The sequence below is a fragment of the Pseudopipra pipra genome, chromosome 15, assembly GCF_036250125.1.
Source record: "Pseudopipra pipra isolate bDixPip1 chromosome 15, bDixPip1.hap1, whole genome shotgun sequence".
In the NCBI taxonomy this organism is placed as follows: domain Eukaryota; kingdom Metazoa; phylum Chordata; class Aves; order Passeriformes; family Pipridae; genus Pseudopipra; species Pseudopipra pipra.
This window is the reverse complement of record NC_087563.1, coordinates 140,455-164,056: the sequence shown is the minus strand read 5'-3', so window position 1 is coordinate 164,056 and position 23,602 is coordinate 140,455. Positions and strand designations below refer to the sequence as shown.

The 23,602-nt window shown below is 38.8% G+C and overlaps 1 protein-coding gene across 1 annotated transcript in view; it reads right to left on the bottom strand.

Moving 5' to 3' along the window:
• KCNIP1 (potassium voltage-gated channel interacting protein 1) overlaps nucleotides 1–23,602 on the bottom strand; it is a 467,950-nt gene that overhangs the window by 442,844 nt on the left and 1,504 nt on the right. The gene's annotated exons all lie outside the window — the stretch shown is intronic.

Here is a 23,602-nt window from a genome sequence, read left to right as displayed (position 1 = left end):
TAGTAAGTCCCAGTGAAACTCTCCCCTAATGACTTAATAAGAAAAGGAGTCAACCATGTACATCAGAAACATACTATGCAGCCTCCTGCCATATGAATAGCATTATTTCACTTTGTAACTTGCATCACTTCCCTAACTCTCTCCTCTTGAAAGGGAAAACCTTTTCACAAACTACCATACCTGTTCCATGTGTGACAAGAATAATCAATCCAACCAATTAAAATGCAATTTTCACTGAAGCAAACCTTGATGCCTGTCTTTAATCATTACTATTTCCAAATTTAACCTCAACTTCCATTTCTAATCTTTTCTGCATTACTACATGTGAGGGACTGAAAAAAGTTATTAAAGTTATTACTGGCTCCAAACAACTCTGTGTGTGAGAGGGGACAGATCAGGTTCTGCCAAGATGAAATATGCTCTGCCCCCACCCCCCTCCACCACAGCCCTGCCTCCTTGAGAGCCACGGGTGCAGCAGTCAGTCACTGGCACACCAGGAGCCCACGACACCCCCTGGAGCCCCTAACCCAGGTCCTGAATGGCTAGCAGACCAAAAGGCCCACCTGGCAGTACGGGTGGCCACAGGAGTCCAGAAAAAATAAAACCACCACCACATGGCCTCCACATGGTTCACAGCCCTACCATTCTTGGATTTCTGCCAGATCGTTCTATGTTGGATCTAAGGCAGTAGCTGTAATTCTCTTTCTCTCTCTGTTTGCTTCTTCTTCTTTTCCTAATTTTCTTTTCTTGATATTTGGGTAATTTAAACTTGGATGAGTTGGAATTTGCTACGTTTTTTGTTAATTTTGCTAAGCATTCAATTTGTGAAATGCTTTATGTTGATTGAATGCTTGTTTTAAACTTTTGCCAAGTTCCCTTATTTTCCAGATTTGCCAGTCAAAGTGTGTTATTTTGACCCCATGAAAAACCTCGTAGCATTTTTCCCATGCATGGCTTCAAGGTATAAAAAGAGCTGAAGGCCCTTTCAATAAATCCATCCGGTGGGTTTTGTAGCCTTGTATCTTTCTGACATAAAACCACTTCGATGAGATCTTGAGAAGAGCCTGGGGTGTTACAACACAGTGTCATTTGAAACAAGATATTGTTGTGTGGGTTTAAATTTTTAGTGTAATATATCTTCTGATAGGCATTTATAGAAAAAGATTACTGAAACAAAGAAAATATGCAATACTGTAATACCAAAGAGCCCATACGCAAGATAAAAAAACCCCAACACCCCAATTTTACTTTTCTAAGCAAACAGATGATGTGCATTATATCTTGGAAGAGAAGTTATGATAAACCTCTTTGTCCATAATACAAACCACAACATTTTATTTTTATATCCCATAAAACTCTCAAATGTACTACATCCTACTGGTCCTCTACTGTAGAAACCAGAGCTACTCATTGAACAATCTACTGCTTTAACATTCTGTAACCTATATTCCTTAAACACTGCCAGACAGCTATTGCTTGATCATATCGTGCACTTGAGAATCAATAGATCTTGGCCTCAGAGTCAACTCCTACCAAATCCCAAGAGAGGAGTCAATAAGGGCACAAACTATCGGACAGGCTGCTGAATCTCCCCCACTTCAAAAATGGTTCTTAAAATTCTCAAGGGTGTCAACAGGTTAAAAGTTAACTGTCCCTAAAAACCTGATGCCTGGAAGACTCTGATGGCTGAGTTAGTGTTACAGTTAATTTAACAACTTCTTCTGAGGAGACAGATGCATCTCTCCCTTTTTTCTAGGTGCACAATGTTCCCATTGGTCAAGACATTGGGAACATGGGACCTGGCTCACAGAAAACCAGCATTTTCCTTATGAAGCTAGTTTTAGGTCAGTCTAGATCTTAATTTAATAGAAGGATGTACTGGCATTCAATGACTTAACAAAAGTGAAAGGTTAGCTTTCAGCATGGACTTTAAACACTTACTGCCACTAAAACCCACTTTAATATTTTCCACAGAAGTCTAGGGATTTCTGTATTCACCCAGAAACTCACCTCTCACCCTGAGGTAGGCTAAGGAAGTAAGGCCCTGCTGAATCTCCTTCTCAGTATGCATATATTGCCAAAAACTCAACTGGCTTAAATTAGCAGAATACATTATTTATTTTAAATCAAATTAATGAGTAGAAAAAGGCAATCAATCAAGCCCTGTGCAACACTAGAGCAAAGATTTCATTGAGACATTAGTGTTGAGACCTGCCCCTGAGTCCAGCTCCTGGCCCTGCACAGGAAATCCTAAGAATCACAGCATGTGCTTAAGAGCATTGTCCAAATGCTTCTTAAACTCTGTCAGGCTTGGTGCTGTGACCACTGCCCCAGGGAGCCTGTTCCAGTGCTCAACCACCCCATGGGTGAAAACCATTTTTCTTATATCCAGTCTAAACCTCCTCTGACTCAGCTTCATACTGTTTCCTCGAGTCCTCCTCTCCTGGTGGAGACTGAAGAGATCAGCACCTGCCCCTCCACTGCCACTCAGGAGGATGTTGAAGACTACAATGAGGTCTCTCCTCCAGACTGAACAAACCAAGTGACCTCAGCTGCTCCTTGTAAGGCTTCACCTCCAGGCTCTTCAGTGTTTGAGATGGGCACCTGTGCTGTTTAACTCCTTACAATTAGTCAGCACCCTTCAACATAAGCTGCACACATGCAGAATGCTACCTGTTAGATAAATACAATGATGTTTACAAAGCCCAGTAATACAAAGGCAGCCATTAGCCTTCATTTCTGAAATCAGCTCTTGCTGGGTGGTATCTCCCATCTTACATAGTTTATTTCTTAATTTATTATGAAAAGCAGCATGTAATAAGCAATCCTGACATGTATTTATTGGGTGCTCTTCACAGCACTGATGCTGTTGTTAAATTGCTTCCTAGGCACCAAACTGTTCACAACCAATATTTTCAAACTGCAAACTTGAAAGCCCTTCAGCTCAATATTAAGTGTATGTTGTAATATATTCTTATTGTGATAGAAGGTAAACTTCGGTAGACAGAGAACTGCTGCAAACTAGAGTATAGCACATATATTCTGACACTGTTTCAAGCTTCCTTTTAATACAGAACCATTTGGATGTAGCCTTTTTAAAAATTATTAGTAATATAAATAATTGCATATAGCACCAAATAAAGAACAAAGCATGCCAAGGGGTAAATTGAAATAATTTCTTTGGCCTGTATAACTTGCAGTGTTTGCTATTTGCATAATAGGAAAACAACAGCACTTTTATATAGAACAGTGCATACTGTTTTTTGCACTTGCTGGACAGTGCAGGAGTAGCAATGAGCTACAAGTACAAGCCCATCTCCATCCTGCCCAAAAGTTCTTTCACTTTGATCACTCAGGGATTCAGTCTGCAATTCATCAAATACTAGCTTGTTGATTTTTTAAAAAAAATTGCTTTCTGTGAAAAGACAGATCCTCAATACCCTAACCTGCAATAGAAGGTCAGTGGTTGGGATATAGAGAAAGAAGTTCACTTCTCTTCCATCATCTGTTACTGCGCTCCAGGAAAGCCAGGCAACAGGCCCACTAATAATACACTGCAGCTGCCAGGCCAAGAGACAAGCAGGTTCTTTAACAACACACAGTGCTGCACATAACTTAGCCATTAGCACCGGCTTCCCAGTGCGTCCCAGCAGGCATAACTACATCTGCAGCAGAGAGGTTTTCATTAGCACCACCTAGGATATTAGGGTATTTAAAGACAGTTGTGTTTTCAACATTTCATTCTGGATGAGAGAGGATGTTGCATGCAAAGTTTATTACCAAGTTTAATGAATTCCATAAAATGTCATTAACATTTTGTTCCTTGATTTTATTAGATGTTCACATCTTCCTATTTCAATAGAACCTATGAACCCCTTGCAGAGACCAAGAGGGCCAGCATTGGAAAGACTAGCATAACAAGCTTTTTATTCTCTACTACTACACTGTGCAAGTGACTTTTCATACATAGCTTGATGTTGAAAGTTCTTTTATTGATTGAACCCTCCGTCTGCTCAGAATTATGCCTCTGGTCAAGGATGTGACTGGAGCCAGAGGTCTCAAAGACCAGAGTCTCCATAGTCTCCATAGACACGTTAAGTGCTGTAGGCATGAACCCACAGTGCAGCAGTTTCAAAGGGCTGTATTACCTGGTCAAACCAATGCAAAAGTTACTTCAAGCTGAAAATGGAGCACTGCTGCAGCTGAAGCCTGTGGACACGCAATGGCAGATCTCAGGGGAGGATCACACTTATACCACAGTCAGCACATTTTAGGCCAATGTACCTATATACCACTATGTGAATCCACTAAATCTGCGAAGTTCTTCATATATAATTCCTTCTGCACCTGTAGTGGAATTAGTTCAACAGCTAAGCTGCTTCAGATGTAAATAGCCTGGCTGTTTGTGGTCTTTTTGGTTTTATTATTTGTTAAATACATTTTTTGAGCTGACTCAAATCTGAAAACAAAATCTTGCATGAAGGCTTGTGTGCTGGTTTAAAAGTAAACTGGTCGGAGAAATGAACCCAACTCAAGAGAGATTACAAGTCAGTTACAATTTACTAAAAAAATTACAATACAATGATACAGAAAAAACTGGTTTTAACCCACAAAGACAGATGCATAACTGCACCCTGGGACAAGAACAGAACGGTGTTTGTCAACCCCTGTGCTGAGCACCATGTGGCCCCCCTGGGTGCAAAGTAAAAGGAAATTAAATTCTGTTGGTCCAGATGATGGTCAGAGTCCTGTTGACGTAATGACCACGGTCTTGTCGAGAGTGGCAGCCGCAGTCCTGTTGGAGTTCTGATCCTCCTCAGGATCCTACAACTGGTACCAGAAATCCCAAAATCCGAAGTTTATATATGCTCAAATTCAGGTGGGAACGCCCAGTACCTCCCCCCGAGATGGGGAGTTTCACAATGGGTGATTTAAATCTGCGAGTCATGGGATATTTTTGGACTCTTTGATGGTGTGAGTGTTGCAGCTGCCTGTTATGCTAGCCCATTGTGGCCCATTAGCAGAGATGACCCTTCAGGCTTCCTACCAAGGTGTTAATGCCTTTCTGGAGGGGAGTTATCACAGCTGAGTCATTGGTGTGAAAACAAAAGAACGCTCTCCTGCCTCTGAGGGTTTCTTTATCACCCAACTTGTAGCCTGAGGTGTCAGGTACGCCCTTGGCAGCTATTACCTGGCATTTATTACCAGTCCATCAGACATGGCATAGAGGGTGTAGAACACAGTTTCAGTTATAACCCCATAGTGATAAACTGGTACCAGCCCCTGTAACTAGGACAGTTTATCACCAGTATTTATGATATTTTCTTAAAAACTATTAATCCATAAAAATAATTCTGAATTACAGTGTAAAAAAACATAGCATCACCATCTGTGATAGATAAAGTCATTAAAATATTTCACACATTTAAAGGAAGGGAAAAAAGAGAGGCTTCTTTCACTTCTCAACCTGAGTAAATTATGATAGATATTAAAATAATGATGTGATCCTTATTTCTATTACTGCCATTATGGAACTTTTTCTTCAAATACAGATTATGCTCAACTTAAACAAGAAGAAACATTTCCTGGGAAGAAACCATCAGAGAAATTGGCTGAAGTTTTAACTCAGTCAAAATCTAGTAGGTGAGAGGACCAAAGCAGGAATTTCCATGGAAAACACTTGTAGTCATGACTAAAAGTTAAAAAAAACCCAAACAAACAAACAAAAAAACCCCAACAAAAACCAGAAAAACCAAAACAGACAAATGAAAAAACCCAACCCCAAACCAGATCTCTAAAAGGATTGTAACTCTGGAATCAGATCAGAGCACCAAGTTCTCCTTTCATGCCAAATCAACCTCTCCCTCAAACTGAGGGATTTGATAATCTGAGCAAAAGGACATCTTGGCTGTCTTATCACCCACCCTAGAGCCCTGCTGTACTTTTGCACCCTGCACAGCTCCAGTGAGAGCAGTCTAAAGTCGGTGGGACATGCACTTTTCTCTTCCTTAACAGATGTAAGGGAAAGCTGGTTCTTTACATACAGGGAACAAATTAAAAACAATCAATACTCATTGCAATTAAGCACTTTATCTACCCTGCCCAGTGGCATGAGATAGGTTTTCCTATAAAGCCTTCTTACCATATAAATTCTCTGCAGGGGCACAATTGCACTAATAAAAAAATCATTAAAAGAAATGTCTTCAGCAGACAGCTTTCTTGGCTTTCTCACATTATATTACTGGAAATTCAATAAGAAGCAAGGGCTTCATTAATGAACTAATGAACTGGAAAGGGAAACACATATATAGGTTGATATGAAGTTTAAGCTGCTGCTAAGAGATGAAGTTTGCCAGTTCAAACACAAGGACTGAGAATAATAAAATTATTGTTCATGTTTCACCTGGAAGGCAGCAATTAAAACATTTTGTACACAGACAAAATTGAGTGTAAATTTAAGCCATTCTTTAGTTATGATAAAGTCTTCTCCATTAAAATGTAGACACTAGCACCTAAATTTTTAATTTCCCTAGCATCCTCCTTCAATATCTCAAAACTGAAATATCCATTTTAGAATTCTAACAGAATGAACGTCTCATAGAATTTCAATGATATTGAAAATGAAAAGTTTTTATATTGTGCAAGCACAATATATGATGCGGTATTTTTAGTGTGACATAACACTGCAGCAAACAAGGTAGAAAAAGCATGACCAGTTGTGATGATTCACTTGAAACCAGGAAAGGAAACCAAAAGGAACTGCTTTTTGTGATTCCATCTCATGCTTCTGCTCTCATCAGAAAAAAATGCCAACTTTAATTCCCACACAGAAAACAGAATGGAAAAGTCTGCATTACTGCGCTTCCATGCACATAAGGCAGTTGATTTAAGCTGAAAAAACGTTTTTTTCACAAAGAGCTTCAGAAGGAAGAGTAAAGGTAACTTACTTTAATTTTTGGCCTATAGAAACTGCATTGCCCTCCTGAACATGGAGCAACAGACTGCTTTGAAAGAATAAAAATTCTACCAAAAAGATGCTTCACATAATTTTATTTGGCATGGGTAGATTTGGATTTTTTTTGTGCTGATTTTGCTGTTGTTAAGAAACACACAGAGGAGGTCTTTGATCTCTGTAATGCATTGTTTGATATTAGCGTATTAGCGCATCAGAGAAAAGATGCACGTTGATAAAGTTGTACCATGACAACTGCTTGCATAAAGTATTTCTTTGCCTGGCTCCTCTGTGCCTTTTCAAGCTCAGAGTCCTTCCTCCTCCTTGGTCCCTTACGCAACTTCATTCTTTATTTTCTAATACAGCAATATCTTTACAGCATAGTCTGTCATGTAGAGTCCATATGACTTTGACTTTGGCTAGCTCGGAAACCTGTACCAGTTAACATGGAGTTCCACTGTAAAGAGGGAAAACCAGAAAGGTTACCAGTAAGTGCGTTGCTAGGCCTGGACAATTTGCATCCTAATAAGTGTTACAATTGTGCTACATTATGAAATGGAAGATGTTTGTGATACCAGATGATCAAATCAAGAAGTGTATCAGAAGTCCATTGATAGCCATTTATCAGTATTTGAAGCAAAAACCAGTGAGAATACCAAGGGACATTGCTGTGTACAAGTGGAGAATATGAGTCCCTTGCAAAACAGGGCTTGCAGGGAGAAAGGCCTAGAAAATGCCCAACCACAAGTTTTCAGTCTTTATTTTCCTGATAATTTCTTTCTTTTTTTTTAAAAAGGAGACCTGTGCATTATCTTATTTAAAAAAAAAAAAAAAAGTTTTGCATGAAAGACCTAGGCTGCCATTAGCTCTCTTTCCCACTAGGTCCTAAAGGCAAGGTCCCTTGTCATGAGAGGAGCAATCTGACTGTCAACTACTTGGTGCTTTACTAATACTGTACACAGGTATTTGTTGCCAAGAGGTTACCATAAATATTTGTCATAGTGTGCTAATGAAATACATGTTTATTTTGCTTAGAGATATCTTTTTATAAAGTAGGATGGGGGTTGAAAATCTGGGCTACATTACAGCACTGCTCCAGCCTTACAGACAGAAATAGACAAGAACACTGACTACAGAATACAGATAAAACCGAGAAAACCCATGGAGAACACTAAGAAAAGTATCTCAAAGTTCTAGTCCAGTTTCATAAAGAAAAGTGTAAAAATTAAGCTAAAACTAAAAATGCTTAGAGAAATAATTAATAGGAAGTCTTAATGAGAACAATGTCACACAGCCTCCTTCAGAAATTCTACTGATTTTCTGCTTCCCAAGTGACCTCCACATCAGACTCTAAGGAGTGAATAGTTGTTTTGATGCAAGAAGATAACTGGACCCCTCCAGCAGTTCCATACACAGACATGGTGCTTATTTATTCAAGTGTACATAGCTAATGCCTTGTAGTAAAGTTGTGATAAATACATGAGAAACTAGACTGTCTAAAAACAAGGGATGTTGGGCCTTAAAAGAGGGTGTCAGAAGTGGACCCTTGGAAAATAACTGCTTTTAGATGGGATACGATATTTGGAAAAAGTTGTTAAAGTTTTTTTTCTTACTCTTTTGACCTGAACTGTACATTGGGAATCTTTGGAATGAAAAGGGTGCTCAACCTGGAAGAACAGCTAGATTTTAGTTTTTTATGGCCTAGTTCATTTTATTTGCTTTCAGAACTAATATGTTTCATCTTAGCTTTAGCCCAGAGAGGATCATTTGATACAAAGAAGTTGAGAACTCGTCATTTTTGTGCTATGCAAGGAGAGAAACTTTTTTGCCATTTCTCAAATTTTAGTTTCATTTTTATCAGTTAGCTGATAAAGGGTAGCATGGGGCTAAATTATAGCTTAACAACTGGAGGAGAAAGAGGTGAAAAGGTGTAATAGGTGGAAAAGGTACGCTTAGGTACTTCAGCACTCTTCTGTAAGAAGCAAAATCTGTAAACCTTTCTGTTTAGAGCAAGACAGAATTTAGCGTGTACATCAGAATATGGCGGTAAGTGGCAGGCAGTCAAAGATACTTTAGGCCACTGTCATGGTTTGAGATAGCCCCAAAATCCAATTCCCTAACTCCATCCCCCCTCCAACATCTCAACCCAATGTGAGATGGGTTTTTCCAGACAAAACACACCAGACTCAAAGTGGGGGAAAAGGGAATATATTACAGTGACTGTACAAATAAATACCATATCACATTATACACATGATCACAACTATCTCTACCATGACATATAGTATTTACAATGATCAGATCTCTTCTCCCCTCCAAATAAAAGTCCAGGAGGGAAAGAAGGACAGATCCCTTCCAGTCCTTAAACAGCAGCATCTTCTAAGGCAGCAGGTTCTGTCTGTCTTCACATGCAGCAGTTGATAGCTGGCTTTCTGCCAGCACTCACGAGGGAGGTATTCAAGCTCCCTCGGCCCCCTTGACACAAGCAAAGGGGTCTTCCGTGGGCTTCGTAACCCCAGACAAGGTCGTTTCACCACGTCATATCACGAAGACACAGGGGGGTCTTCGTGACAGTCTGGTATCTCTTGCAGGGCCTCTGTGCCCTGCCTTCAGGCTGCCACCGTGGCAGCAGTGCAAGGGTGGGGAGCCAAGGTCAACTCCCCCCGCATTCCATCTGGCCGCCCCGGTCCAGCTCCGGGACGTCTTTTGAGCTTCTCAGCTCCGCTCTCTCTCCGGTGCTGCATGTCTAAAACTCTTCTCCTTAATAGGATTCCATCTCCCTCTTTTCTCAGAGGGATCTCAAAGGAGTTTTGGGGGGCTGGTACAGTCTTACCCCAAACTCTGTCTCTCAGCTGCTGGTTCTCTCTCTCTCCCTTTCCAGGAGTCTTCTCTGCAGTGCTGCATGTTGTTTCTGCTGCTCCTCCGGTTCAGGTTCTTATCAGTCCTGGCTCTCTGCCACTGTTTCTCTGGTCAGTCCTGGCTGCTGCTCTGTGCCCATGGAGAAAACATCTCCCGGCATACTACAGACACTTAGTCCAGTCTAAGACTGTTCCAAGTCTCTGCAATCCCCCCAGCCGGGGCTGGGAGGGGGCCAGAGGCCCCAAGGGGCTCAGAGTCCCTACCTCGTGGCTCTACAACACGGCCACCACTCCTCGACAACCAAAACTACAACTCATCTCTTCCGGTCTGGTTGTGGTATGTTTACATTTCTGCAGGAGCGCCCATTGGACAGAACTTCAAAACTTCCAGGGGTTTCCACCCGTTGGGGTCTACCACTTTTCTTAGCCTCTGGGGGAAAACAAGGTCCAAACCACAACAGCCACCTTCACCACTTCATATAGATTAATGTATCCTGGCTAGAGGGCAAAGAGAGATTTGACTAAACTTCAGGCTCTGCCAGCTGTGGCCCCTGAAAGCAGCAATTGTTAAGTTCATGAGGAAAGGAATCCAATACCTACACGTTTTGCTCAACAGGAGCTTTTTCTGTATGCTATTCTTCAGATTTCCTCCACATCCATGAGGTGGGTACCTCTCGTTTTCATCTTGAAAGCGCCAATAAGGGCTGCAAATCCAAAGTTCATTTTATACTACCACTATGTGAGACACGTGCCAAACTATTCCACACTTATTTTTTAAAAGGCAAAGGGTGTTTGTGGTAGTTAGTTTGTTTTTTAATAAAGTAAGCATTTATAAGGCCTTGTAACACAGTATTCTTTAAATGTACCTGAATGTTTTTCCTTTCAACCTAGGGAACAAAGTCTTTGTTAAAAATAAAACAGCAAAACCCCTGCATATAAATTAAAGAATGTCTTGCCCAGCATGAGCACGGCTTACTGCATCCTCTTCTACAGCTGGGCTTCTGTGACTATTTTCACCTAATTTGGAATGTTTAAACCAACCCAAAGGATCATGAATTTGCTGTAAAAATTTTGTTAAAGTTTTATAATTTTAAAATGCAATTCACCAGTTTATTTCATCTCAGGAAACACCCGCTGTTATTCACAATAATCTAGAAACTCCTCTGAAATATCATATTTCTTCTCTTTCTAAGATATTTAACAAACGTTCTGCAGTCGAGCCGCATGAAATTATTTACCTAAAGAGAGAACTGGTTTTAAAACTTTGCCTGACATCTGTCTCTCAAAACCTATAATGATGGATAGAAGATATTAAAATACTTTAAAGAGGTGAAGACTTAAAGAAATTTCAAATTTCTTTTCAAATGTAAATCCAAGATTCTTGTACTTGGGAGAGTTTTAAGAACTAGTTTGTATTCAGGTTATTGACCTTACCATAGAAAATTAATTATTTGGTCATTCTCAGATAAATCATTTTTATAAGAACTTAGTCTTCAACTAGCTAAAGACTGATTTTAGCTGGGCTGAAGACAAAACTGTGAGCATGCGAGAAATGCCAGGCTTTGCCATTAGGCCTGCTTGTTCCTACAGCTATTGACCAGTCATTTTACAAAATTACTCACAGCTATTTATTATCTATGTAAATCACTGTGAATACACAGAACAAGTTTCTTGGAGAGGAGATCAAAAACCACAAGACAGACACACTGCATGTCAGATTCATTGCTGAATTAACTCCTCTGAAAGGAGGAGTTAATTGTCCAGATGACCATATATCCTCCTAAACACCTCACCTAGTAGAATAAAACAATAAATATGCATTAGGACTATCCTTTGAGCTTCATGACCATAAAAGCAAAAGGGGCGGGTGCTTCTCTGAGGGATGTTCATCTGCATGAATAGTAGCAAACAACTTGTGGCTCACAGGATGAGTTGTTTGCCAAGTCACAGTCATTAAAAAAAAAAAAAAAAAAAAAAAAAGACTGTCATACAGAGGTCCTGAGCAGCAAAGCTCACTATAGATTCTAAGACAACTTGATCAAAAGAACTTATCCTGAAAATTGATTATAATTCAAGTGGGGCTTATTGCAGTTGCCATAGGTCAGACTTTTGCTCCTGGTATTGAGTCAAGTGTAAAGCAAGTATTGCTGCATAATTGAAAAAGATGGCCTTCTGTAGTGGGTTGATATCTTCGATTTTTTAGGCCTTCCTTAGCAATAGGGTCAGAATCTAAGGAAGTATTCCATATCATCCCTTTCCGTAACACAACATATAAAGAGGCGCGGATAAGAGAGTTCACTCTCTTCGCTCTTCCGGTGGCTGAAGACAACAGGTCCCTCTCGCAGATGGTTTTGCTTGTATAGGCCAAAGCCTGCCTGCTCTGACCTGCCATTATCTCCAGTCTCTCCGGGAGGCATGGGGGGAGTTGGCTGCTGCCTTGCACAGCTCTGCTGTCCCGCTCAGGGAAGTATTTAATTAGTTTTTATATTTATTCGCTAGCTCTCTATTGAAGGTGTATATTTAGAAGATATTTGGTTTTAGTTCTTTTATCCCTGTTTCCCCCTCCCTTTTCCCTTTTCCCCCTCGGGAGCTCGCTATTGTGTATAATATATTCAAATTGTATATATAATCGTAAATATTTGTTAAATATATATATATTTGATAGAATCCCATTTTGTTCAGACTTCTTTCAGGTTTTTTTCCTGTGGTTCGTTTTTTTCCATCGCTAGGGGAGAGAAGACAGCTTGGACTTGGTGGGAGAGCCAGGCCAAACTGATACACTTTCTATAATATTATCTTTCTTCTGTTTCTGATTCCTTATAAACAGATTTATGCCCCAACTAGTAAAATTCAATAGGATTTAGCCAGTGACAAAATAAACAAATACCAAAATGAACTTTCTCAGATAGCTTTTACTATTTTATGCCTGACAAGGGACTTCTGGCATATGTAAACTAACAAAGAGAAACCACAAGAACTTTTGCTTGATGTTTTGGTCTATAGGAGTTATTCCAGGCTCTCATTCTTGCAAAGGAAGATTACTACAATAAAAATAAAAAAACCACAGGTTGTTTCTCCCGTTATCTGAGGTTATGCAGCCTGCAGGTGATGTTCTATGAAAAATCCAAACTAAACCATAACAGAAGATATCAAATTCATTCTGTCCTTCCTTGCATATATTGCATCTCAATTTTCATACTACAGTATTGTCACGCATTGAGTGTATAGCAAAACTGGGAGAGTCTGAAGATGGATTAAACAATTATGCTTCTACAAAAGCACTTAAAAAATGCTAAATTAGCCTCTGTAAGACAGAGAGCGTCTGGCAGCAGAGAGCGTCTGAAAAAAACCAGATAAACAGAAGCTTTGAGTGGGCTTCAGCTCTCCACACCCCGTCCTTGCTTTGAAGAATTAATTCCTACAGATCTAGATTACCATATCCCCCTTACAGTCTGATTTGCTGTACTCCATCCAAAACAATTCCTGATTTAAGTAACATTGCCTTACTTTTGCTATTAGCTGCATGACAGGTAGACACAATAGTATTTAGTAAGCATTTAAAGCTTAATTTTCCTCTCCCCCAACTTTCTAAAAAATAAAAACAAACAAACAGATATTGTTAAAAAAAAAAAATCTTAGCTCTGTTTTCCCTTTTCCTTGCTTTAAAGAAGTTTCTTAGCATATTAGAGTTGTAAAATAAGTTTGTCTCATCATTTCTTCCTCTTATAAAGACTAATGCACAGTTTGTTTATCACAGCTGGCTTCAAAAGACAGTCTGCGGTCTTGATGTTTTATGTCACTATGGAATATTGTGAATATGTTCAGCTTGTAATGGTAATTTTGCAGAAGTAATGTTCATAAAGCAAATGCTTCTCCTGTTTTCCTCTATTTATGAGATAACAAATCTCACAAAAAGCAGAATTATTTCTAAGATGAAGACAGGGCACAGTATAAGGTATTAACTCATAAATACAAATGCCAGCCCCTGATGCAAACAACACTTCTTCCAGTTTCTGTAGGAGTGATTAACATCACTACAAATGCAACCTTTTGAAAACTGAAAGGATTGTGGTTATCACAGCTCACCATGCTGCCAATTCAGTAACAATCACTGCAACATCCTGACTTACCAGATCTGCAGCATGGATTACATTTATGGAATGCTTTTATTTATTGAATCACAAATTTCTTCTTATGAAACAAGCCATAAGATTCCTTTCAATGCATCAGCATAAACACACAACTCAACAATTTGAGAAGCTTGCAAACATTTTCAAAGCCAAGTCAAAAACTCCTCAACATTTAGGAGTTTCCCTAAAACACATAACAAAGAGCTACTACTCCTTATATTCATAGAATGTGTCAGGTATGGGATGAAAAAAAAAATCAAAACATCACAGCAAACCTATTTCTATTTTACTTTTTATGCTTTCATCAACTTCAAGCTTAATTATGTTCCCTCTGGTTTTGTGTTCGGAAATGTGCTTTTCCTTTTTGTTGGTCTCTTAGACTGAATCCAGATCGTTCTTATTTAGTTTTTATTACAGCCCACTGCAGTTTTACTACTTCAGTATGGTATGACAAGAGTCATATTTTTTTTAGTATTAGAATATGCATTTTGATGTAGAACATCTCATGCTTATTCCTCTAAAGTAACATGTTTATCTCTACCAGAAAGTAAATTATAAAAATCTCACACTTTTTGTTTCCAGTTTATTCCAGGAACACTGTGCAACTGTTGAAATGCTGGTGAACTATCAGAGGCTGATGATTATGAAAATGTCATTAGTAGTAATAATGCTAACCACAAAGAGTTATGAATGTAAAAGGCAAAAACCAGACTACTGCTACAAATTGCTATGAACGATTTCACTATTCTTTGAAAGACAAATGACCTACTGTGTTTGTAATTTACTCTGTTTATTCTCACTAAAGCAGAGACTCAGATTGCTAAGTGACTTAACTATTCACAAGCATGAGTTGATGGTTAGTGTACATATCTGAACAGATGACCTATTCAGATCTCAAGATTTTAATCTACTATTTTTTTCCTCCAGATCCTCCCATCAGACAGTAAGATCAGGAATTAAGAGAGTGGGAATGTGTTGCTTAACTAAACACAAAGCTTGCTGCATTCCCCTGGACTTCCCTAGAGGACATTTGATTGATACTAGAGGCAAGATCACAGAGCCCACAGTCCTCTTTCATAAGCACCACTAGAACTGCATACAAATAATGAAAATTGCTCTCTATTTGTCAGGTAGTGGGAAGAGTGAAAAACACATTTTAGGAGCACTTATTTTCACTGGAATTTCCCCCCAGCATCACTCTCCATTATTATATATTTCCAACTGAACATACCGAAACACTTAAAAGAATTATATTCTCAGTAGTATGGTTTTCCCTGGTGCCTATTATTAATCTCATTGGTAGTCAACACACACTTCTAATTTAGACTGGATAATGTACCCGATATTATTGTGAATTGTTGCCTTAATCACAAAGCAACACATTGTGCTGAGGCATACAACATTTTGGTAATAAAATCCACAGACAAGAAAGTATACAAAAAATAAATGGCATTTACACCAACATATTCTGAGGGTATAGACAAAAAACAAACAAAAAACCCCCCAAAAAACCACAAACCACAGAACATACCACCCTCAACAGCAGATCATGTGGAAATATAGTTAATTCAAAGATATTTTTAAACTGTATTTTGTTTGATGAAGACTGACATCTCTATTGCAAGGTCTGAAACCATCACAGAACAATTTCAGGCAAAGTATTGCATTACTTACACTGTTTTCAAGTGATTTTCTTTGCAAGTAAGGCTGGATCCACAGAGCTAAATAGGTAATGTACTTCTTTTGATTTTTATCTAGAAGTCCACTCCTGCAAATCACCCTGCACCCATTCATCCAGCGGATATTTTAAAAGTGTAATAGCCATAAATCCATCAAGAAGAGAAAGTGACCCAGTCTCATTACAAGAAAAGCTGCCAGAGGGACAGAGAAAGGTAGACCAGTCCCACATAATCACTGCATCAATCACAAATGCATTCCAAGTCTTCACCACTGCCATATAACCACCTCTGTCAACTGGAGCAATTTCAGCAGAACAACTTCACTCAGTCATAGAATCAGCTGGGTTGGAAAGGACCTCTGAGATCATCAAGTCCAAACCTTGACCCAACCTCGTCGTGGTTCCCAGACCATGGCACTGATGCCACATCCAGTCTCATCTTAAAAACCTCCAGGGATAGAGAATCCACCACTTCCCTGGGCAGCCCATTCCAACGTCTGAATATCCTCTCTGCAAAGAATTTCTTCCTAATATCCAACCTAAACCTCCCCTGGCAGAGCTTAAGACCGAGCCCTCTTGTCTTACTGATAGCTGCCTGGAATACAGTAACCCCTACCTGGCCTAGTTCCACAGATGACTTTCATTATTGAAGTGAGCTTTCTAGGATTCAGATTTAAACTGGAGCACCAAGAATCTTTGTTTGGAGTTCACATGATTTTCCTCACATTTACTGGCAGCTTTGTCATACCTATTCATAGCTAGGTGGAAGAAGCAGACAAGTCAAGAGTTTGAGAGTCTCCATGTCATCTTTTTTACAGAGATTTAGTCTTTTACACGCTTCATAACCAGAGTTAGGAAAGCAGTTTCAGGGTAAGATGGTTGGCGTTCCACTGATTCAAACACACCATACTCCCTTTACAATGGATGTATTTGTAAATTACATCTTCCATTACCCAGTTTAAATGCGACTCTTGCTGAAATGATACAGAAACAAACATCTGATCTTCTAGCTACAAACATTTAAAAATGGCAAAACAGCATCAAATCCTACAACATAAACAAAGCATTAGAAAAATATCATCCGTTATTGCTCATCTGAAAGAGAAATTTACCTAAAAGTTGAAGGTGCCATTTCAAAATTTCAAAGGCAGGCAAGTTGAATACTTGTTCTTTAGTAATTTAAGTGATACGGGCAATTTTCAGAGTGCAGTAAATTAAAACTATATTAATTTTGGCTAGATGCAATTATGTATATTATATAAAAAGGTTTTATTTTTACACTCTCAAAACTATTTTGACTTCACAGGATGAGCACCTCATCAAGTCTGTGGTAGCAATTCCTCTCACACTCTGTAATGTAAGGCTACTGAACAAAGTCTCCCATGTAGAAAAGAAAGCATTAATCACTCTTATTTTAAACCTCAGACTACTTTGCTTCTAGTTATCAGCATTAAATGTACTCCACCCACGTGCCCTGCAAGCCAAATGCTGTGAAACAGCCATTACAAAGAATGAAATTAAAAGCTAGAGCCATCTGAGAAGTGAAAGTCAAATTATATATGCATGCTATTGGGTAAAGCTGTGCAAATGGGAAAGAAGTTGGTCATGAATATTTATTCCAATTACATTACAAGCTTAAATGCTGCTGTAGTTAAAACTTTCCCATGCCTGCTTTCCATTACGTTACCATTTATGAGCTTTACTATTCATACTAAAACAACAAAACCAAAGGTCCAATAACAGGAATCCCACAAATACCATCATAAAGAAGTCAGGACAGAAGTTCATTTGCAGCCCTAACAATAGGATTCATGCTCAGGAAACTACTTAGCTTTACCAGGCACCCAGCATGGAGCAGAAACACCACTGCAAGTTTTGTTGCTAGCATGAAGGTGATCAACACAAAGACACTCTATAGACAAGGAATAATTAATAAAAATATATACAGAATATAGCTTAAAAAAACCAGACCTGACTTGCAGCTGGAGACTGGTTTCTGAGAACAGGAAACACAGACAAGTGTTACCTCATTGTCACCCTTTATTATTGTGCTACTGGAGATAAAAGCACACATTAAAATTACACTTCATGTGCTAATTTAATCTAAGTTTAGGATGATGCTACTACCCACTTATGTCAAGCCATCTTCAAAAGTTATCCATTTACACTTCAATTTGTTCATTAGAAGGTTCATTAGGTCAAAATATATTGCAGCATGTTCATTTTGCACAATTTGAATTGACAAAATCTATGTGGCAAATTAGCATATCTATATCGCTACAGTGCGGGTATAAATATCACATAAACAAGTTTAAGTGTAAATGGATAACTTTTGAAGATGGCTTGACATAAGTGGGTAGTAGCATCATCCTAAAATGCCCATTTGTCAATAGCATGCTTCTTGTCTGGCCTACTGGTTATGGGGAGGAAAAAAAAAAGAAAAAAAAAGCAACCAAAATCAATCAAAACCACCCACCCACACAATAAGATTTTTGTAAGTTGTTCTAATGCTATAGAATCTAATATGATTACTTTATTGCTTTTTTGAAATGGCTTTTTCATTTGAAAATCTGCAGATTAAACTATCAGTTACGCAAAAAAAATTAATAATATTTTCTCTAAAGAAACTGTCTATTACTATAGGTCTGAATACAGACCTAGACAGTGTGGTGGTTTGGGCTAGGCCTTCCTTGGTGACCTGTTTGTAACCAAGGAAGGGTCCAGATTTACCCAGTATTCCCTACGATTTTTACGTAAGCCAGATTATAAGAAGAAAGGAGGAGAGGCCTTCGTCCTCTTTCCTTCCGGCGGCTTGGAGGTGCAGGTTCCCTGCTGTTGAGTCTGCCGTGTTGGGGAGCGAGGCCTGGTTGGGCCTTGCCGACCTTGGGAGACAGAGGTTGCTGGCGATCGTTCCGGAGCAACTCTCGGTTGTCCCAGGAGAGTAGTGAGCTATTTTCTTTGCTAACTCTTTTAGTTGTTAGATATTGGGTCCCTAATTGGGATATATATATATATATATATATATATATATATGTATATATTTTAGTTTAGTTTTGTTCCCTTCCCCCTTCCCTTTCCCTTGTGAAATTGTATATTTTAATTGTATATAAGTGTAAATATATTTATATATCTCACTTTGGTTGTCTCTCTCTCGTTTCGGGTTTTCTTAGTTTTTTTTTCTCCCTCTTCTCCCTGAGGTTTTTTTTTGGGGGGGTGGAACGGACCTCTGGTGGTAAGGTTTGGAGACTTGGCAGGGAGCCAGCTTCAAACCATATCAGACAGTTAAACTGATGTGCTCTGCATTTTTCAAACATATTCCACAGAAATATCACAGTTGTTATACCTAATATCACTACTTTAGACACCAGAAGAAAACATGGTTTGTCCACTGATAAGATATCTAACTACACCCAAGATTCCACAGTATTCCAGGCTATCAGACAGAAACACACACAAATGCTTATTGCAAAACGCCATTTAAAAAAAGCTTCCTGAAAAATTTCCCAGAGGATAAGGAAAATTTTTCTTTTTTTTTTCTGAACAAGTAACACTACATACTTATCTTTTGGGGCTACACCATTACAAACAATTAAGTTTTTAATACATTTCTAGCAGCCACATGTTTGCAAAGGCATTAGTTTCTGGAAGCAGAGGTTTATAAAAAGTTGTAAGAGGGAGACTAGAGCATTATCACTTTCTCTCATTGCTAGTTCTTAAAATCTGTCTTGCTTCTGATGACAGACAGAAGTGCAATGCATGTACATATGTTCAGATTGCTTAAGCAGTATGGCCTTTGTGGAAATGATAGTTTTATTTGCAGTTCATTTTTTAGACACAAACAGGTGTAACATACCAAACAGAGGCGTATTTTACTTAGTGGCTCAAAGACAGATCAATACAGAGAAAATATAACTAGATATGTTGGTATTTTAAAAAGAAGAACAAAAACCACCCTCCCCACCAGTCATCTAATGAAATCAGAGAGCTTCACTGGGTAGAGTTAGGATCAGCTTCAGTAGTTGCGGACTTTCTCTAAGTGAAAATAGTTATTCTGCCCCTCAGAGCAGCAGTCCCTCTGTAACAGCATTTTATGTACAGGAACTCTCACTTACTTTTCAGGACAATTTGGAAAAGCATGACCTCATGGACAAGCTCTAATTCCACTCTATAAACGCACATTGTTATGGGTTCTGTAACCACTGTCCTTATTAAAGAACATTTAAAACACCCAGAAAAGTAAAATAGAGAACTGATACATCAGTTTGCTCTGAATCAGATCCCCCTGAATAAAAGCTTCTTTAAACTTGAAGGCAGTAGCTCTAATTTCAAGGGGTGAAGGCAGGCTATGAAGCCACAGGAGGATCAAAGTATCTTTTCTTATGTCACACAGGTGCAGGAACCCTGGCATCACTTGAACAACTGCAATGAACCTTCCTGTGTCTTTAGGGCATCTAGCAACATTTCCCTACCCTTGCATTTTCAGAGGCTACAGTCATGAGGACAAACCTAATGAAGTGCCAGTATGCTCCCAAGGCACAAGATTAACTTCCACTGAGAGGAGATGGAGTCTAAGTATGACTAAGAGGGACCATGCACTTTCCTTACCATCTCACATAACATCTCATAAGACTAGCTGTAATTTGGATTCACAAAGAAGCATCAAAGCAGACCACACAGCTGTAAAACGCTCACAATACTTTCTTTCAGGCTGGGGGATGCTGGGAGAAGATGTTTGAAGACTTTATCACTGCAGTGGAACAGATAGTTAGGCAATTAAAAGTGTGAGAAGTGGACAAATTACCAGTTCCAGATGAATTGGGTTGCAGAGTAGAAGTGGGAGAAGTAAGAAAACAGAAATGAGTGCCTTTGGCAAGCATCTTAATAGCATAACTAAAAGGGGGGCAGTTTGGGAACAAAGGTGAAAGGGTTGTTAATTTGCAAAAGCTTATCTGTTTTTGCAAAGAAACATTTTGAAGTAGTTGGTCCCTAAAATCATCTTGTTTTTCTTGTGTTGATAACTAGAACACATAACTAGAAATCCAAGAGGTCTTATTTCTGCTTCATTTTTGGTAACTCAGCAAGGCCCTCCTATACTAAGTTTTTAATGGTATTAGCAATATCTTCATACTCACACAGGCTCCTTGTTTAATCGTTCTGCTCAATAGGAAACTCTCCACAAACTCATTCTTGCCACTTGTTTTTGCTTCCAGGCCATGGAAAATGCACCACCATTTCACATACCACAATAAAGGTAATGTGAAAGAAAACCCAAACTTCCCACAAAACCTTCCCAAAGGCAATTTTGTTGAAGCAGCTGCTGCTCACACACTGTCCGTTGCCACAGTAACTCACTTCTAGAAGCCTATTCTACACTCTTTCCTGGAGGTGCTGGACCCCCACCCAAGCTAAGGAGAATAAGGGGTTATTCGGCTCATCCAGTGTAAGGGGGGACGTTTTCTTCAATGCATACATCTCACTATGCCTTCACTACTGTGGTAGTTTAGTCTGGGCCTTCCTTGGTGACCAGTTTGTAATCAAGGAAGTAATTGTAATATAAGTGTAAATATATATATATATTGCTTTAGCTGTCTCTCTCTCATTTCGGTTCTCTTGGGTTTTTTTCCCCTTCTCCCTGAGGTTTGGGGGGGGGGGGTACTTCTTGTGGTAAGGTTTGGAGACTTGGCAGGGAGCCAGCTTCAAACCATATCAACTACGGAGGAGGCCTTCTCTTACACAGACACAAAGACCTCTGCTCTGGTACTAAGATTTTCCAAGTCAGAATGTACTAAGAAGCTGGCAAAATTTGCTAGCCCAGCTCTGCAGAAATACCAGCTATGAAATTCTTGGTTTACAGCCTCATAGACTTGCTGCAGGTGTAAATCAGGACATACCATCCAGGCTGATGGCCATACAGTGGTATCAGGTGTGCCTATTCCCTTACTGCCCGCTGCAGGGAGAGGCTGCAGTCTCCTCACACGTTGTTGCAAAAGGAAAGACTTCATGGCTGAAACTCAGTCTCATTTTACTATTGTAAATAACCAAGGGGAAAGAAAAATGCTATTATTAAGACAAGCAGAAACCATAGAATACAGCTAAGAATTGCAACTCATTGAACTGTGGAATATCTCCCACTGTAAAAACCTTCAGAATGACAGAAGCATAAGAGGAGAGTAAAATTTGTGCCTAATAAAGACTTTTCCTTGTAAAAGATATTTAAAATAAAAATAAAAAAAACCACAAATAGTAAGAAAGAAATGAGGCAGGAATATGATGAAAAACACAGGTGATAATTCTTGAATATGCAAAAACATGCAGAAGTTTTAATAAAAGGAGTACTAAATAATAAGCTCTGGGAGAAATGTACAAAGGTCAACGCCTTTTTTTTTTTCAATTCAACACTCCCGAGCAAAACTTTTTCTAATAATTTTCTTTCTAGTTATGAGTTTCATAGGTAATCATATGGAAACATTTATTCTTATATCAGGTCTTTGATGTCTATGCAACAAACTAATTTGTATGGTTTATTCCTTCCTGACTCCCAGTTCAAAACACAAGCAGCAGAATGGGAAAGAAAGAAGTTTATCAGAGTTTTAAATTCTTTCTTAATTCTTTGGCTCCCTAGGTTTCATAGGAAGCCACTCTTATCTCATCCAAACAGCTTGAAATGAGACATTGCCATGGGAAACAAATTGGTAAAACCGTACAATACCATTGCATCAGCTACAAAGACAACAATAGTGCAATGCTGGCACAGTTCAGAAGGAGAGGTGGGGGAAGCAGATCTTGGACATTTTATACTCTAAATTTTAGGTCTTCATATAGTGCTATCCTGTCAGACACACATGCTCATCTATCCCATCGCCAAAGCAAAGGCAACTCTGCCAGTCTCATTTTATTATTTCATTTACTATGTCAGGCAAACCAAGGGTTGCTCAAAAGCTCCCCATTAGATGAACTGCTCTACATGAGTATGTGGGGAAACACCACCAGATCAGAAATTTCCTCTTGTCTTTGGTGAAGTTCAAACAAACAACAAAAAATTTATCATTGATGATTTGTGAACATAGTAGCATACACACTGTATTCCATTATCTCCTGAAAAAAGCACAAAGTACACCAAGCACAAACAAAGTTCACCATACTGACATGCTGTAGAAGAAAAGGTCTTGCAGACAGCATCCTATCACTTTTTCTTGTGCTCATGACAATAAGTAATTAATATTAGAAACAAGAGAGAAAAATAAAGAGAGACATCCTGGTATTAATCATTAATTATAACCAACATCTGACAGCTCTTTTCTACAACAGACTTTTATAAGTTTTTCATCTTTCCTCTGCTGGTGTTTGACAGCCTATGGATTACACGGAGTAAAGTGGAAGAAAAAGAAGAATTAAACACACAAAGATGTAATTTTAAACCAATCTTGATTTTAAAAGCAACCAACCTATCCAGTATTCTTAACGTGAAACAGACATTTTCTGGTGCAGATTTCTTTTGCAAGCCAGTAAGGTTAATATGAGAAAGCTGTCTAAGAACTACATTTCTTTTCTAGAGAGACAGATTGAATAAATTTCCCAAGTTTCTGCTAAAGTAAGCTGCACTTAAAAGTCCTTGGCACCTTTACAATTGCTATTTTAAAAATCACCTCAGCCTACTTTATTTTATCCAAAGAAACAATTTAAACATTAAAATCAATGCTAGAGCATATGTGCTCCAGACAGCCAACACAGCCACACACATCCAAGAATTCTAAACTTATCTGAAATTTAAGTGCTTCTTTTTTCATTCCTTGACTATGAACACATTAAAAAGAGCTTCAGATTGTGCATTTTAAAAAAACCTGCATCATAACAGACACTCTTCAGCCTTATACAAATATCTCTGCTAATAACTTAGCCTGAACTCTACTATTAATTCTCAAAACCACACCCCCTCCAAACAAGCACATAGAGCTTGGAGAAGTCTGACCCTCATCTAAGAACT